The sequence below is a fragment of the Lissotriton helveticus genome, chromosome 12 (genome assembly GCF_964261635.1).
Source record: "Lissotriton helveticus chromosome 12, aLisHel1.1, whole genome shotgun sequence".
In the NCBI taxonomy this organism is placed as follows: domain Eukaryota; kingdom Metazoa; phylum Chordata; class Amphibia; order Caudata; family Salamandridae; genus Lissotriton; species Lissotriton helveticus.
This window is the reverse complement of record NC_136073.1, coordinates 853,666,855-853,680,823: the sequence shown is the minus strand read 5'-3', so window position 1 is coordinate 853,680,823 and position 13,969 is coordinate 853,666,855. Positions and strand designations below refer to the sequence as shown.

General features: G+C 44.2%; 1 protein-coding gene across 1 annotated transcript in view; it reads left to right on the top strand.

The window, feature by feature from the left end:
• Positions 1–217: 217 nt before the first annotated feature.
• Positions 218–13,969, top strand: part of STAP2 (signal transducing adaptor family member 2) — a 338,860-nt gene continuing 325,108 nt past the window's right edge. Inside the window, exon 1 of the mRNA XM_078670196.1 lies at positions 218–283. The gene's annotated coding sequence lies outside the window, so the exon portion shown is untranslated. The remainder of the gene's footprint in view (positions 284–13,969) is intronic.

The following is a 13,969-nucleotide window of genomic DNA, read 5'->3' as shown; positions in this document are numbered from 1 at the left end:
TATTTCCGTCCGCGAGGACAGTGAACGTGACGGAGAGTATGACGTATTCTTCCGTCCGCGAGGACAGCGAACGTCAACCCTTGTGTGTTAAGTGTTATTCCGTCCGCGAGAATAGTGACCGTGACGTCTTCGTAGGAGCGTGACGTGTCGCGCGCCCGAGTGACGGGATGTTATTGTTGCTCCTCCGCGAGCACGTTGCGCGTGACGTTGTGAGAGGCCGGTGGGTGTGGCTGCGGCCTCCTCGCAACTGTGAGTGTCGGCTGCGCCTCCCTCCTCGTGGACGGTGAGTTTCAAGGGTAAACTCCCCAATCCTTGTCACGGCCACCGTTTCCACGGCTGCGGTTTAGTATGTCTATGCAATGGATTCTGGGTGTTGCAGTTATAGTGTCCTTCCATTGACCACTTTTGTTTTATACAGCTGAAAGCTGGGGCCGGACTGGGGAACCAAAAGCAGACCTGGCAAAAATGCTTAAACTAACCGTAAACACTCCGTCTTCTCGTAGACTTACTCTCTTTTTCTTTCAATCCATCTAATCTCCCTCTCATATCACTTTCGCTCTACCTCCCCTCTCCATCCCTCCTTTCTTGAAGCCTCCCCATGCCTGGTGCAATTAACCTGTGCAAGCAAGGAGAAGGTACAAAGGCACCAGACTGACCCCAGGCTTTCAAAACTGGCTTCCAGGGGCTCCTGCCTGCTCGGGAAATGCTTAGTGGAATAAAAAGGCCTTGCTGAGATCGGTTAATTGGAGGTGAAAGAACTAGAAAGGGTACTAGCGATAACATATGTGAACAGTGCCTTGTGCAACTACATTCATTCCTAACAAGAATAGAAAGACTTTCTAGCTAATGCCTCAACGAATTTTCATTTCTGTTAAGCACGCGAGTTAAGATTATGCTTCTCTTTTCGTTACTCAAACTTGATAGAGGCAAAGTAACAACTTTGAGAAATGGCAACTCCTATTGAGGCAACGAACGGTAGGAAAACTACTGAAAACATAGCTAATTATGACAACTCTACATGGGTTTGAATAGCGATGACCCCATCTTGACAGCCTCTGGAAGCCAATGCCCATTTTCTAGAAATGACATTAAACAAGCTCAAATCTTTGCATCTTTCCTGTACCTGGATCTTTTATACCAGTGATTAGGTTTTTATTTTTTTCCTTGGCCATCCAGGACAGGAAGTTACCCATTTTCTCACCTTCTTCATACACCCAGCAATTCCTGGCCCAACTATTAAGAATTTCCTTAACCTGAAAGAAATCTTGCAAAGCTTCTTTCTTTTCCTGCTATAAATGCAGAGAGCTAGCAGACTGCTCAACTAAAGCTATACAGTATGCCTCGTCAGCCGCTCTTTGTAAACTATCCTGCTTTTCTTTTGGAAGGCCAAAATGGAGCTCTTATACCCCCTGAATTGTTCCCTTAAATGCCTCCCAAATAGTAGCACCCTCCGCTATATGGGCATTAATCAGACCCCCCAGGATATAGCGGCATGGATTGGCAAATTTAGCGGCACAAAAATGAAAATTTAGCGGCACAAAAATGGAAATTTAGCGGCATTTAGCGGCATTTTATTTTGGGGTTTTTGCAACACCAAACACAGATATCTTACTGTTTGAGTTATTTGACAACATGGAGCTATGTACATTTTGTTTATTTACAATTCAGCCCATTTGTTTTAGTTAAAAGGCATGTTAATCTTGGCCACGTACGTTCAGTTCTTCCGAGCACTCCAAATCTAGACCAGTATTGTGCTGCTAGTTATAATGTAAAAACAATACTGCCCGGATTGATTGCTCTGAAAGGGACCGTCGAGTTTCGAGGAATCAACAAGTTAATTAATAACTCCTGAAATACCTGTTGGCTTCAGTTGCTTCTCATCAAACCTCATAAAGAAATCAACAGTAAAATACCTAACATAATGAGGATCATTCTTTTAACGTGGACTTGGAAACCTGTCAATTTAATTGTTAAATGACGTAGGACTTGGAAGGAGCCCTCCATCTTCCAAAGTTGCACAGCTGGTCTCTTAGGGTCCCCTCTTCTGTTTTTTTTTTAAAGTTAACTCAAACAGAATTAATTTTTATTTTCTTAGATGTAGACGAGTAGCCTGCCTGTTCTTTGCTTAAGGTTGCTGCAAACAGGTAGATTAACTTTGCAGGGCCCTAGAGGGACCTGCAGCTTTAAGAGCAGAAAGCATTTTCCTTAAATTGACAGTAGATGGCACTGCAGTGTTGTAATCCGTTTCAGTGAAAGAAACGAGAACTGTGAATAATTGAACGGCAGTTCACAAACATCTGAATACAAGTTAAACCCTCGACAATGACATGCTGTCTTCGTTTGTGTCACCAACAATAAAGTACGAATATCAAGGGTCCTAGGTTTCTTGTGTATCCAACTTTACGTGCCCTCACCCCCTTGTTACATTCAGAATGAAGAGTATTTGTACATGCATGGAGTGATTCTCCGAATATTTGCCTAAAAGGCGCTTCACATGTCCAAAGAGCAATCATTCTACTGAGAGACATTGTCTGATAAATGTCACGAGAGGTAACTGACAAAACATGTCCACCCGGAACCGACTCGAGCAAAGCGTTTTCAGCCATTAAATACATCTGTTCTGTGCACATGCATGAGGTACACAGAGAAAACATACTCATTCTTATCATGCACTGCTGACATGGTAATGCTTCTCCTCTATGCTTTGAAGCGTTTGTAGAGAATAGAGTGCTTTACGACCACTCTACATGGCTCTAGGGGTAGTCTGCCACCCACAGGGCACGCGATGTGGCCCCTTCTGTCACAGGCAGGCCCACACCCCTGAATGAGTGGACTGTACTGACCATGTCTACCTCAGATCGCTTGAACATCCTCACTTGATACCTTCCTTAGGACATTAAACATTGGTGCAAACAACATACTGCTCTAGAAGCAACCGGGCCAGGGGAAGCGGATCCCTGCCCTCGGCACACAGTGCAGAAGAATCAAGCCTGCGCTGTCACAAAGGGTACAGCAGCACTCCAGGCAAACATTGGACAGAGGGAGTTAAGAGTAGTGCCTGACACAACCGGTGCACACACACGCGGGCGGAAAGACTGCGAACGGGCGGAAACGGCAAATTTCGCGGGCTTTTTGCCAAATATCGCGGCATTTCCCGAGATCGGCCGATATCGCGCTTTTTTTGCAAATCGCGAAATCGCGATAAGCTGGAGGGTCTGATTAATAGAGAACAAATTTTCGATATCTTTTGACAAGGACCCAGACGTAAGCTTCCTGGCCCAACAGTGTTTCGTCCATAACCCATCTCCTGGTTGCTCTCAAGTGAAATGTGGAGAATTCCAAGACAATCATCAAATGAATGTCCTGAGAAGGCCCCAGCCTGTTATTGGGCAGATATATTTGCCACGGTTAGAGGGACTAGAAATAAGTCTATCCGTGAGGCGGACCAATACTTCTCAGACTAATAAGAATACATTTTGGCTGTTGGGTTTAGCTTATGTCATAGATCTTGGACCTCCTCCCTTAAACACTAGTCCAGAAAGATACTTTCTGTATTCCTCTTATGTTGCCCGCAGTTTGTATTGGAGGAATCAAGCCCAGGTACGGGAAGATAGTAAAAATCGCCCTCTATAATAGGTATCCCGGGGAGATTACATAGTTCCCATAACAATGATTGAGGATACTTGATGTTGTCATTAATCGGGGCATAAAAGGAAACAATATTAAATCTTACAGTAGAGATTACCATGGGAACTATAATCCAAAAACCTCACTCGTCCCTTATGGGGAAGGGGCAACTAGCTTGAGCTTTATGACTAATCACCACCACTGTCCCTCTGAACTGATTCTGTGGATGGAAAAAACACTGACTAACCCAGGGATAGCGGAGTTGATTACCTTCTTTCCCCTGGACAAAATGCACCTCTTCACAGAGGGATGGTACTGCCGCAATTTCAATAAGACGACGTCCCTCTTTCGTCTATTATTTAGCCCATTCGCTTTATGGCAGACCATAATAAAGTTCATGCCCTTATTATACCTGTATATACCCTTTGTATCACACTGGAAACCAATGTCTCTAGCCCTGCTAGGAATTCCGGACCGTACTCCTCTACTGTAGCCAAGTAAAGATTCCCCCTACATTAACACCACTTCCTGTAGTAGCATATCCAGTTGAGAACAAAACACCATTTCCCAAACTAGACCACACCTATGTTTCACACTATGTCACCAGCACACCCTCATTTCCTGGTCCCTAAGACCCAGTTTTAGCCCATCTGGCACTGGTGGTGTGCCCAGCTTCCCTACCCAGCCTCCGCTTCTGCAAATAAACATATGTAAGTTATGAAGAACAGATTGCCTTAAGCATGTATTCATGGATATAGTTTTCAGGAGCTTCTGCCTCTTTTCAGCGGAGGTGAATAGTCTGAACCAGCCTTTATATAAAACGTTTAATTTGGCCTGGTGTGAAATAGTAGCTTGGCCCCCGCTTGGGGAAATCCAGGGAGCAAGGCCTTGAAATCCTTTCTCCTGTGGGCTGAATCTATGGGCATGTACGAGAAAATAAGAATCTAGTACACTTTATTCACTTCAAACTATTTCGCCCGAATTGCTTTTCTTAAGACATTTTCCTTTAACTGGAAATCAGTGAAGTTAATCAAAAACCTGCGAGGATATTGCAAGTTAGCCAGGGCCTGGGTAGGCACAAGATGCACTCGTACAATTGTTAAGTATGTTAGATGATTAGGGAGGCCATATTTCGCATTTAAATTATTCAAAAAAGTTACTGGGCCCTCATCACCTTCCTTATGCTCGGAGATGCCAGTTATTCGCAGGTTGGATCTTTTGAGAGTGATTTTCCAACTCTTCTTTCATTTTAGATCCACTAACTGTTTAACAAGCTGCTGCGCTACCCCAGTAGCTGCTCCACCTTTTCCATCCCATTAAGAGCTTGTGAAACCTTCCCCTTGAGGTTAGTCAATCGATCCGTAACCTGCTTAGCAATTACTTGTTGCACATTCTTTAATGGCTTTATCTCATCTAGAATCTTGCATAAAATACCTTAAAAGACCAGGGAAAAATGTATTGCTTTTAAATATTCGGCTGGTGTTGACTCCTCCTTTTAAATAAGGCGAGTTGAGTTCGAGACTTAGCTTGAGGATTGGTCTCTGGAGGGGGCCTGTGTCTCATGATCTGCTTGTCCCGTTAGGTTATCCGAGCTAAATGGTGCAGGAGGCAAGCGCTCAGAGCCGGACTCCAAGCCCGGTGCTGATATATTACTTGGAGTGCTAGACCTGTTACTATTGAGGAACAGGGGAAAAACCTCAGAGGCCCTGCTACTTGTGCGAGATTCAGTTTGGATTGGATTTTGCGGCGGGCTGGCTAACCCCGTTGCACTCTTACTGAAATCAACTAGTAGGGCACCACATCCTCCTTGCTTCTCCTGTAAGTTTAATGAGCCTTACTATGGAGTGGGTTTCACTCACTGGAGATCTCCACGGGCTGCCGCTGTCCCCCAGGGGACACCCTTTGTGATTTGCTCAATAGCGGACCAGAGATCTTGCCGTCGTCTGACACGGCCGCTGGGGAATCAGAGGTCTCCAATGCCTGAGCAGCCAAGTTACTTCGAGTGAGCTCATAATCCCCCATCTCTTACCTAGCCAGTTTGCTGGCGAAACTTCATGATTCCCTACAGCCAGCTGAACACTGCTTGATCAAATCATGCCTGGGGCCTTTGAGCCACCCCCTCACGGTCGCTTCTCGAAGGGAGACGTTTTTCTTAATTTACTGCCTCCTTTAATAGCATTCAACTGCATTCTTTATACACAGTCAGTTCAATGCTTGGGAAACATAAATTTTCAGAAATCAAAAAAGATCCAGATGGGCTCGACTCCCTTATAAGTCAAATCAGCAGCCGGCTTACATTTTTGCTCCCGGGGTCCTGAGTAGGATACAGGTATCCAGGGGAGTAATCGTTTCTGTTGCTGGTGAAGAGCCAATCGTAAGCACCGCTTGTATGAAAATACGTCAGCTCAAATACTAATAAACACTTTAAACGCTGGGACAGTGTTCCCTACTATGGGTACCCGTCGGGGTATTTGCCCTATTTATAGAACCAGTGGCTCAATATATCCATTTGCATAACTGTATTCACCCTCTTTTTCTGGGCGTGGCAAAAATAAAATTATGTGCAGATGAAGCTGCCCTATATTTTCTCCCAGAAAGGCAGAATATTGAGATAGCTCTGCAAGCCATCCAGAGGTATAAATGATTCGGGAGGGGCTATACAATTAATGAATCAAAGACAGTCATTGCTGTTTTTTTACCTGTTCTGAGGATGTTGGGAGCAATTATGATTTCTATCCTAAGAAAGATCTTGGGATATTTTATTCAGATTATGTCCTGGGTATTAATTGCTTATTTCTTTGATCGGGCGGATATTGCTAATAAAGATGTCAAACTTACCTCTCATATTATTTCTCTTAATAAATGTCCTGCAAGTTGGAGGCAGGTTTTTTTCACAATTTGGAGAGCAGTTTTTCAACATTCATATGCGGCAATAAATCTTCCAGGGTTAGTTTAAAAATACACCGCCTGCCTAAGACTGAGGGCGGCCTGGCACTCCCCTGTCTCGGGACTTACTATTTGGTGTCCATTGCCATATAGCTATTCAATTTTTCTATGCAGGGGTCCCAATTTGATAATTCTTTAATTTCATGTATGCTTGGTCTCTGTAATATAGCCAGTTTGCTGAGAGCCATTAATGAACCAAAAAATTCTGAAGCAAGTGAGGTATAACACCTTGTTGACCATTATCGCTCTGAAGTGACCATTTTTTTTTTTTAAATTTAAAATAATAGTGATACATGCTGAAACCCCCTTACTATGTTGCTCCCATCTTTCCCTGTGTCATTCGCCATGAGCTATTAATAAGTGGGCAAAGATTCATATTTTAAAAATGTGAGACTTTTTGGATCAGGATAAAATTTAGTTAGTGCCAGAGATTTGCTCTGGTAGTACCATACAAGAGTTTTCTTTTAGCTTCTCTTACAGACAGATTGTCTCCGTTCTTCCTAGTCTCTCTATATGAGGCTTACAGTCGGCTGGGCTGGTTAGGAAGCTTTTTAGGCCCAGAAATGTGAATGATTCCCTGAGTTTGTGGTATAGGGAAATTTGGCTGGACCGCTCTATAGTTACCTCTAATATTTAGTCAAAATGTTGGGAACACTGAGATGGAGACCAATGACAAGACTTGGTCAAAGTACTTTTGAGTATGGATTTATGTTGCTGAGGGGGTCACACTTTCACAGAATATTGTTTATGTTTAGATGCTCTGCTACACCACAGAGAGGCTTACCAAAAAGATCTGCACTCCTACCAAAAATGTCCTGATGTAAATGAGTGGGAAAGTGAGAACATATGTTTATGACATGCCAGGCCATCGCCAAATATTGGTCACAGTTTGTTTTTTTAAAGCATATTTCACTTAAGGTTGGCTGTGAGGTTAAGTCTTCACCCAGCAAGAATCTGTTTGGCCTCACTACCCCCTCACAGTTCAGGAAACCATGTGCTCAATTTATGTTTATTTCTACTTTGGTGACTCAGTCTATTAATACTAGTCACTAGAAGTATCCCCAGAAACGTACAGTTGAGAAGTGGTTGAAGAAGATGAGGAAAACTAGCACTAAGGAACACTGGTATTATTATGTCCGCGTGAATAATATACAAAGCAATACAAATATCTGGCGTATATCCTTTGTGGAAGTTGCGGTACAGGAGAATTGATATTGACTCTGCTTAGCACTTTAGTAGTATTTTAATTGCATTTGTTTTTCGCAGTGTCGCTTTATTCTGCAGCCGGCGTTTAGCTAGCAATCAGCCAGCTAGAGCATAATAATGTACTGTATTAGCATTGTCACTTTATTGCTTAGATATCTGGCTTGCTCAGAAGGGAGATTGCACTTTATCTTTTTTTTTTTTGTACTCTCACTTTATATTGTTAGCTATTTGGCATATGCTAGGTCCTTCCCGCACTGTTGTCCTATTGCTTCCAACAGGCATCTGCCTGCTCATATTTGTACTATATTTTGCATTGCCAATTTACTGTGTTTTATATTCTCTTTCATTTTCTGGCCTTTAACGCTTAATGCGGAGGTAATAAGTTCCGTCTTGTACAGTCACTTTATTGATTGCTGGTTATATTCCAGTACTGTCCTTACATTGTCACTTTACTGTTTTACACACTTTGTGATTTTATCTCCCGTCACAAGAGATCCAGGAAATGTGTACTGTGTTTGCACTGTCATTTTATAAATTTGTCTGAAATTGTTAATATTAGTTCATGACAAGACACAGTATTAAGAGCACAATTAATGTATTTTACTGTTCAAGGCAGTTGGAGCTGATTGTGCGGGGATAATGTTTGTACTGTATTTCAAGCAATTAATAATAAAAAAAAAAGTCTGCCTCCCCTATAAGCTGTCTTAACCACTTAGAAACCATGGCTGCGGTAACAGGTTTATATAGTTTTTGAGTGTAATAAGTAATTGGTCTGTTGCTCATTCTGAACTCCCTGGTTCAATCTTCATAATCTTTGTGAGAATGTGCAGCACAACGTTTGAGGTTATCTGGAATACTTGGATAAGTAATACTGTTAGAAATAGGGGTCTCCAGTTGGCAGAGGTAGGTACATTTGTCCAAATAGGGATCCTTGCTTCTAGTCAGGATAAGTAAGGAGGATACACACTTTAGATAACCCCTGCTCACCCCCTGGGTAGCTTGGCACGAGCAGACAGGCTTATCCCAAAGGCAATGTGTAAAGTATTTGTATTAAAAACATACTTTAATACAGTGATAACATCACAAATGTACACCACATCATTTTAGAAAAAGAAAGTATATTTATCTAAACTCAACAAGACCAAACGAAAAGAAAATCCAATACACATATAAGAATATGATTTTTTAAAGGTTTCAAACAACTTGATCCATAGAAAACTATGGATGCGTGATTCTACACAAAGTACTTGTAGATGTGTCAAAATTCACATGGCCAAACAGCAACAGAGAAGGGAAGCGTCAAGAACAAAGAGATGTGCTAGTGTCTGACTCCTTAGGGAAGTGATGCAACAGTTCTGTTGCACGCAGCAGAAGTGATGCGTCAAATCTATGACGGTTCTTGTCCTCGGTTGATGCATCAGGAAAACTGGCTGCACAGGTGAGATGCGTGGAAATCCAGGACGCACTAGCAGTCGATGTGGCGGCGGCGCTGCTTCGGTTTCTTCAGTTGAGATCCCACAATACATCAGTTATTGCAGCAGCGACATGCGCTGCTCTGTCTCCGCAGCGGTGTGTGGAGATTCTTCTCGCAAGGCAGTGCTGCATCTGGAAAAACAGCTGCAAGAAGGACGATGTGTCGATTTCTCTTCTGGTTTCTTCCAGCTCCCAGCAGCAGAGACAATCTCCAGTGGCCCCAAACTGGAATAGGCACCTCTTAGCAGGTCAGAACTCTCAGCAGCAGAGTTGAGGGTAGCTGCGGATTAAGTCTTTGTGTCCCTGAGACTTCAGAACAGGAGGCCAGCAAAGACAAGCCCTTGGATAAGTTCTTCAAGCAGGTTCACAGCAAAGGTTCAGTCTTTGTCCTTTATTTGGCAGAAACAGCAACTGCAGGCCAACCCCACACAGCACAGCAGCAGTATTCCTTCTCACAGCTTTTCAGCTATTCTTGGCAAAGGTTCCTCTTGAGTCCAGAAGTGATCGAAAGTTCTGGGGTTTAAGTTTCTCTACTTATACCCCATTTTGGCTTTGTTCACTTTGTGTAAGGGTCTCTGAGCTCAGTCCAAACCAGTTATGTCCTCACTGGTGTAGTATGACAACATGAAGTGGAGACAGCATTGTGCAAGGGAGGCAGGCCCTATTCAGGTGCAAGGAAAACTCCCACTACTCTAAATGTAGCCAAGGTCTATTCTGCTCCGCTCTGAGTCATCCAGGAATGGCCAGACGCACCTCCCCCCCCCCCCCATGGCTGTCTAGATTGAATGCACATCCCTTCCCCTGTCAGTCAAACACCAGACACTGAATACACAAACAGCCAGAGGCACACAAGTAAGAAAATGCACACTTTCTAAAAGTGGCATTTTCAAACACATAATTTTAAAACCACCTTTACCAAAAGGTGTGTTAATAAATTCTGAATTCAGAGTGCCTAGATTCAATTTTTCCATCTTGTCCCTATTGCAAGTTACCCCTGTAAGAATGTTACAGTGCAACCCCAATCATAAGCCTATGGGACATTATTTAATTATCATGATATGTCACACACACTAGTGCATGTCCTACCTTTCACAGACCCTGCCCATGGGGGTACCTTAGGCCTACCTTAGGGGTGTCTTACATTTAGGGAAAGGGAAGGTTTGGGCCGGGCAAGTGTGTGCCCTTGCCAGGACAACATGGCAGTTTAAAACTGCGCGCAGACACTGCAGTGGCAGCTCTGAGATACCTTATTAGGCCCACTCATGTGAGATTGGCACAATCAGTGCTGCAGGCCCACTAGTAGCATTCGATTTACAGGCCCTGGCACTCTCAGTGCACTTTACTAGCGGCTTACCAGTAAATCAGATTTGCCAATCATGGATAACCAACCATGATAACAATTTACACAGAAAGCATATGCTCTTTAGCACTGATCAGCCATGGTAAAGTGCGCCAAGTCCTATAGCCAACAAAAATAGGAGGAAGAAGCAAAAAGGTTAGGGATAACCCTGCAAAAGGGCCATGTCCAACAAATACACTGAGTTTTTGAATGAAGCACATTTCAGAGAAAATTTTCTGCCTTCCTGAATAAAGGTCTTGACATCAGAACGTCTCCTGAAAGAAATCAAGCATAACAGTATTGTCAATTAAGCTGATAGCTGTTTTTGTTAAATCTTCATTTCTAAGCCACTGTTCAAGGGACTTCAGGGCCACACTGACATCCCACAATGTTGTGTACTTGAGTTCCAGCAGATGTGGTGATCTGATTTCTCTAGGTACTTTACGGGTCAGCAGGTGTTTACCAGTTGGCCTGCTTGGTGATAAAAGATGGCTTTCCAAAGTGGCTGACCTGTAAGCATTCATAGTTCTGTTAACTGATAATTCCAACGCGAGTTGAGACACAATGTTTATGACCTTGGACACGTCTACTTCTACTGGATCCAAATCCCATTTGACACACCAACTAACTCATCTTTTCCAAGATTAAAAATTGTGTTTGAGTGCTGCCTGACCAGTTTGCTTGATTAAGAATGCAGCCTGTTTGGAAAGTTCTGGTATTGCCAACAATCCCTGGAAATTCCCCATGTCATAAGGTGAAATAGGCCCGACTCCACCAAATGGTGGATCTCAATCCTAGGATTTGTCAGAATCTATGGAAAATGAGGAATGGGAATCGGGAGCCCAAGACATCTCCAGGAAATCTGGGCAGAAACGTTGTGCACTCAAAATTGTAGTCCGTAGAATTAGATCCGCCAGCTGTCTCTTTGTTTGTGAGGCCACTTTCTGAATCGAATCACGGAGGGAAGGCATACTGCTGACTTCCCCTTCAGTCTTGCATAGATGCATCAGTTGCTTGAGCTTACAACCTGTCTGGATTTGCCTCACTCAGTAAGTACTCTCCTATCACTGACAAGCTCTTGAAGGCAATGGTATCAGAAATCCTTTGCAATCTCTGACAGAATTTTGGACTGTGTGCCTCCCAATTATTGTATGTATTGGACAGCCGAGAAGTTGTACCCCCTCAAGAAAATAGAACAAATCGGCTGTTATGGCTACAGGGATTTGAAGCCAGAAGAACCCAGCAGTAACTCTAGGTAGTTGACTGCAATCCCAGTTTGTTGCATTTCCAGCACCCTCTGTAGAGAGGGAGCCACAGCCCCATCTTCTGGCATGTGATTCGATTATCACGTTCCATTGAGACTCTAAACATGCAATTCCAGGTTACATATGTTATAGCCATCTAAAGATCTCCTTACTGTATGTCTCTAAGAATGCATTCAGATCTAAGGAGGATAGAACCCTGTGAAGATGTTGACATTTTAGCCTCCTAGGGCTCTGTAGTGATGAAGACATTGAGAAATTACTTTGATCAGTGACGCTAGCAGATCAACTAACTTCGACAGGAGATGTAGGGGTATTATGGTACAGGGTAGAACTGCTAATAGGTTTTAGAATCACTGTCGGAAGTTGGAGGTGAGTTGACCCCAAGTCTATTAAAAATTCCAGAAACTGTATCCATTAAGTGTTGAATCTGATAGACCTCTAGCTGCAGATTTTTTACCTTTGAATTTCTCAGGCGTCGGACTGCATCTGGAAGATTTTTGCATGAGAGGTACCCTTGCACACTGGTAGGTGGCGTAGATCAGCTCTGTGCGTCGTCCACGCCGGACGTGACATCTGCGTCATCTATATCGGCGCCACTTCGGTGCTGACATCAGTTATTTTCTTCCTGTGCCAGTTAGTGCTGATCCAGACAAAGAGCTCTGTCAGTTTTTGACAGACTTTTTCCCCTCTGGTTCGGTCTAGGATGTCTTTGAAAAAGACAGAGTTAAAACTGTGTGGCGCCTGTTATCTCGCCATGTCTGTTATAGACCCACACCTCGTGTGTCTGTGGTGTCTCCTGCCCTACCATGACACAAAGTTGTGCTCAGACTGCCAGACGATGGCACAGAAGGCTTTGAAGGAGCAGCTCCTAGTAGCCCGCAGGCGTCGCCATGTCTATCTCTGTCCTGATAGAGAGGTAGGTCGCAGGACTGCTCAATGAGCCTCAAGTCTTCTTCCTCCAATTCCAGTTCATCAGCACATTCGGGGAGGAAGCATAAGAAGTCTGAAGTGTGCTTCGACGTCCCGTCGGTGTTCTACGTTCTGCCAAGATTCCACAGGAGCGAAGATGAAAGCTCCCCCCACTTCCAGGGAACAACACTCGGGAGACTTCTAATGCACTCGATAAGGGCTGTTCACTAAAAGAATGGGGGAAAATTCCAAGGAGTGTCCACCACTCTCCCCATACGTAGGTGGCTGGGCTGAAGGTCGAGGTGTGGTAGTACTGCAGGTACTGCAAATGAAACAATGAATACAATGAAAACGGAGTAAATAAACAGTGACTAATACTCCTATAGTGCACTCAGCCTCAGTGCGCCACTTACCCCAAGAGTAAGTTGAGAAAGCCTTAAAAACAGGAACTCCAAGGAGGTCTGCAATGAGCTTCAAATAATGTAGACGGAAGCAGCTATGCCGGGTAGGGTTGGAATGGGTACAATTGAAGGTGGATCTACCAGAAACACCCAGTAGGGAGATAAGGAACAACTGGATAAATAAGGAGTCTGAGAAGCTCTGGCTGGCTCCTGAGAATTATACTGCAGAAGCGGAGCAGACACTATCTCAAGAGGTGTGTCGTCCGGCCCTCAATAAGAAGATAGAAGACGGAACAACTACTCCCTCAAACACAACTGAAATGGGAAAATAAAATGGGAGTAAGGAAGGTCCAAAATGTAGAATTACTATTGTCTGCAGAATAATAGAAAATGAGGGCCAGAAATGTAGCGAGACAGCATAGGCTCACTTGAGGGGGGGGGGGGGAAACACGAAGCGAGCAAAGCAGTCCGCCTCAACAAGACAGGTAAGAGCGGGACCGAGGAGGCTCACAAGATCTAGGAATGAGCTGCGCCGTTCGGCTCCGCGTGGAGAAAGGAGCTAAACAGCGGGGCTCCCAGGTGCTGGATGCGAGCGTCGCTGACCGGCTTAGAGAGGTATAAAGGAGCGAGCTAGGAATGAGCTGCACCGTTCGGCTCCGCGTGGAGAAAGGAGCAAAACAGCGGGGCTCCCAGGTGCTGAGTGTGAGCGGCGTCTTCTGGCTCCGAGATCGGGAAAGGAGCAAAACAACGGGGCTCACAGGTGCGGGACGTGAGCGGCGTCTTCCGGCTCCGAGATGGGGAAA